This window comes from Haplochromis burtoni, unplaced genomic scaffold (genome assembly GCF_018398535.1).
Source record: "Haplochromis burtoni strain Fernald_Lab_line unplaced genomic scaffold, NCSU_Asbu1 Contig_2086, whole genome shotgun sequence".
NCBI classification, from domain to species: Eukaryota; Metazoa; Chordata; class Actinopteri; order Cichliformes; family Cichlidae; genus Haplochromis; species Haplochromis burtoni.
The window spans coordinates 7,414-11,776 of record NW_024584447.1 but is presented as its reverse complement, the minus strand read 5'-3'; the positions used below and the strand labels follow the sequence as shown (position 1 = coordinate 11,776).

At 40.1% G+C, this 4,363-nt stretch overlaps 1 long non-coding RNA gene across 1 annotated transcript; it reads right to left on the bottom strand.

Moving 5' to 3' along the window:
* Positions 1-479: 479 nt before the first annotated feature.
* Positions 480-4,181, bottom strand: LOC121813622. Its single transcript, XR_006053795.1, has 2 exons — positions 2,573-4,181; positions 480-2,427 (listed from the first exon to the last, which is right to left on the bottom strand). It is a non-coding gene; the product is annotated as an uncharacterized LOC121813622 (long non-coding RNA).
* Positions 4,182-4,363: the final 182 nt, after the last annotated feature.

Sequence of the window (4,363 nt, the reverse complement as noted above, 5' to 3'; positions counted from 1 at the left end):
TAACAGATTAAATGTTGTATTGAGGCTGTCATTTTTAGCATCTACATGGATGTTAAAATCACCCACAATAATTATTTTATCAGAGCTGAATACTAAATCAGATAAAAACTCTGAGTAAGGCCCAGGTGGATGATAGATGATAACAAGACCGGTTTCTGAGTCCTGCCTTCAAATGAATTAAAACTGCAGCCTTACAGATGAGATTTACCAGAAACAGTTATTAAAAACATAAGAATTACTGCATAATATACAATTAATGCATAATATAAAATAAATCTTTCAATGGTGCTGAGGGTCTGTTGAGCAAAGGAGGGGCCTCATAAACCAGCAAACTATATACAGGAAGTGCTGAGTGGATGATACCAAATGTCAAAAAATTATAGGGTAGTTTATTTTCTTTCACGTTTAAGAAAGATGTTTGTTTTTTTACTGTAACTTTGTATTTAATTACATCGGAGTGTTTTATGTTTTTTTTTTTCATTTTCATAGAGTATTTTTCATAATCGTCATTATTAATGTGAGAAGATGTTATTGTTTGTTATGAACTCACAGACATTTGGTTTCTTGTGTTTTTCACAGTTTAGCCATTGAACTGAGTTCCTGCAGGTTCCACAAACAAAAACACGTTCTGATAATAACTGAACATAATGTGTGAGAGAAAGCAGCCTCTCATTATGAGACACTGTGAGTCTCTGCATGCTGCCTTTATGTAGCTACAGCTGTTTGTATACACTGAACTAAAAGCTTTGTAGCTGTATACTGACTCCTGAAACTACAACACATCACACTTCTCTGTCTCTGTGAGATCTGATCACACCGACATGTTAGGTCCACACAGACTCCACCCAGCCTCGTGTCTCCTTCACAAACACGGAAAAACTGAATCAATATGAAAATAACTCTTCAGGAAATGTTGTTAACATGTAAACAGACTGATGCTTTTCCTCTCTGTCCCACAGAGTGAATCTCACCTGCAGAGACAAACACAAAGAGGCCGACAAACAGCAAAGTCGAGCAGAGCGACGCAGTCACAGCAGACATTTCCGTGTTCTTCAACTCCGACGCTTCGACTGTTCTCAATGTCTCAGGATGGTTTTATTGAAATAACTGAACCTGAGTTCAAATCCTGACTACATGAGATTAAATTTAAGGTTTAAATGATCCTGAAAGTCTCTGACTGAGAACAGATCTGACTTTTTAGACACTCGTTCAAACTCAATACGTCCAACTCATCGTCTCTGCAGGAAGTCACGTCAGAGTCACGTGTGTTTACGCTGCTGTAGGGTGACCATAAATAAGTGCGTCATAACTAAAGCGGTGAAATCTAAAGCAGGTCTGAGTGTTTAACAGGTTCAGTTCTTGAACGATCTCCACAGAACAACACAAACATCTCATCATCAACCATCAGCTACGTACTAAAGACCCTCATCATCCAAAGGACTTCAAAATGACGTCACTGTAAACATGTATATTGTACTATGGAGGAGGCAGCATTTAGCTGCAGCCTCCATCAAACCACAGAGAACTTTGTCCACCTTTGATTGTCTTTAAGTTGTGTTGGAGCCACAGAGAGCAAATCTTTGTTCTTTATGGAGAAGCAGTGAGGCTGTTTGGACTTTCCTATGAAACATCAGTGCAGGAGTCTCTCAGTACATCTGTTTACAGTGAGGACGAAGAAGCAGCAGACACAGAGAAAACATACATGACTGTAATCAGAGTACAGGAGAGTAACTGAGTACACTTCCTGTTTGTGATTCAGGTGATTTTCTTCTTTATCTTGTGTCAGATAAAGTCTGACAGCTTTTGGTTCTTCAGATGATGAAACACATTGAATTCATTTAATTTGATGTGTTTTCACAGACGAAACCAGCCAACAGTGAATCAAATGTTTTACACTAACGTGACATGACGTTCATCTAACCAGCAGAACCAGTGAGTGGTTACAGTAACGGGTTAATCCACTAAAACTCACAGGCTTCAGTCAGCCTGTCAAATTACTTAAAAAACTGAAAGACGTCATTTTAAACACTTATTGTTTTTCTGAAACACTCAAACACTCTTCTGATCATCAGAGTGGAAAAAGTAAAATGATCTCCTGACAGATAAAAAAAACTGTGAGGTCAGTGTGTCCCATCGGTTTTTCAGTAGGTGAAAAGGAAGCTACTGAAGTTTTGTTACAAACAAGTGAAAAGTTACTCAGATGTAAATATTTGACAAATAAAAAAAAATCAAATCATGAAAAATGTAAAAGTTTAAAATCCCAAAGTAAAGGTGTGTCTGTATCAAACAGCTGCAGACTAAACTAACCTGTGTTTCCCTGTCAGCTGTTTTATATCAGACATCTGTGACCTGCGTCAACACTTTCACACCCACCTTTGTTTGTCCTGTTTGAGCAGCTGCAAGTCCAGACATGTGACAAACAAATACCTCAAATTCAAAGGATAAGAGAGAAGTATAAGAATGAGAACCTTTTTCCACTAACACTGGTAGATATAAAGAGAAATTCCCACTCCACACTGTCTGTGAAATTACAGAAACTTGGTAAAATTATTACAAGCTCATGAACACTTACTGTTGTTCTGAAGGATCTCTGAAACCCTCAAAACTCTTCTGATCATCAGGATGGAAAAATTAAAATTATCCAGTGAAAGATATTTTTTAAACTGTTAGGTCCTGTTGTTGTTATTTGTGAGGTCAAGAGGAACTTCCTTAAAATTTTATCCTCACAATCAAAAAAGTTTAAAGAATTAAAATTCTGAAAGTAAAGAGACCTCTGTATCAAACAGCCACCAACGAGGAAATGCACCTGTGTTTGCTTGTTAACCTGTTTTACAAGACAAATCTGTGTCAGCAGCATCACCATAACATTCAAATCCTCCTTCTTCTTATTGGCTGTTAGCTCGTGTGTTTGACATTGAAAGCTCTTTCAGTGATCTGAGTTTGATCCAAACAAAAGAACTGGAAACGACAGCCATACACAGCCCAGCAGCTGCTGTCAGCACATATTAATGATGATGATGAATTTTACTGTCAGGTCTCACAGACGCTCAGCAGTGAAGGTTTTAGTAGATATGGCTTTTAAAAGTCAAAGCTGTGTGTTCAGCAGAAGTGTGTGGGTGGCAAAGATGCCTGTTTGTGTCTCTGTCAGTATTCTGGACAAACTGGCTCAGCAGTGAGTGTCAGCACATGTTGCTCAGTACAGTTTCGTTTCTTGTCTTACCTGTTGTTTCTGTTCATGAACTGATTAAGTCATTTCATTCTAATCTCAGTGCAGCAAAAAGTCAAAGTCAAAGTTGTTTAAATGGCACATTTAAAAAAAGATGTTTTGACCAAGGTGCTGTACAATTAAGATAATCAAAAGAAATATAAACATAAGAAGACATGATAAAAACTTCTTGGATGTTGTAGTTTCTGTGTTTTTGAGTCCATCGGGGTCTGCTTGGGTCCAAATCCAGGGACAAAGAGCAGAGTCCAGTGATCAGACTGATTCTCTCTGTCTCTACAAATAGTTTAAACAACTGGAGGAAAATAAGCAGCTCTGTGTTATTTATATGCAGCTTTTATTTCTACACACGTCACTGAACTGTGTCAAAGTGCTGTTATTGGAACCTGTACTTCCTTCAGAATTTTCATATTAGGATTTTGGACCTTTCCATCATAACTGTCATAACTGGATAACATCTGTGTGGATAACACTACACCCACCAGGACTGTGCGCTGTTTCTCCAAACCCTGGATTACCCCAGAAATTAAAGCCGTCCTCAAACAAAAGAGGAGAGCCTTCAAATCCAGAGACAAGGAGGAGCTGAAAAGAGTGCAGAGAGAGCTGAGAGGTCTGATCGGGGCAGCTACAGGCAGAAGACGGAGAAACGGCTTCAACAAGAGAATGTTAGCAAAGTCTGGAGAGGCCTCAGAACCATCTCAGGCCACAGAGATCAGAACTCACTGCTCATGGGAGATGTGAGGGGGGCAAATGAACTGAATCATTTCTTTAACAGGTTTGATTCTTCCAGGAGGCAGTCTTCAACACCGGCTGCAGACTCACCCACACCCACTGCTGCCCCACCTCAGACACTTCACACCAGTGCCAAAGACTTCACACCCCGAGGACCTCAACAGCTACAGGCCGGTGGCTCTGACATCCCACCAGATGAAGACCCAGGAGCGGTTGGTCCTGGCTCAGCTTCAGCACCTGGTGAGCTCATCACTGGACCCACTTCAGTTTGCCTACCAACCTGGTATCGGAGCGGATGATGCCGTCATTCACCTCCTACATCGTTCCGTCTCTCACCTGGAGACCGCTGGGAGCACTGTGAGAATCATGTTCTTTGATTTCTCCAGTGCCTTCAACACTATTCTTCCC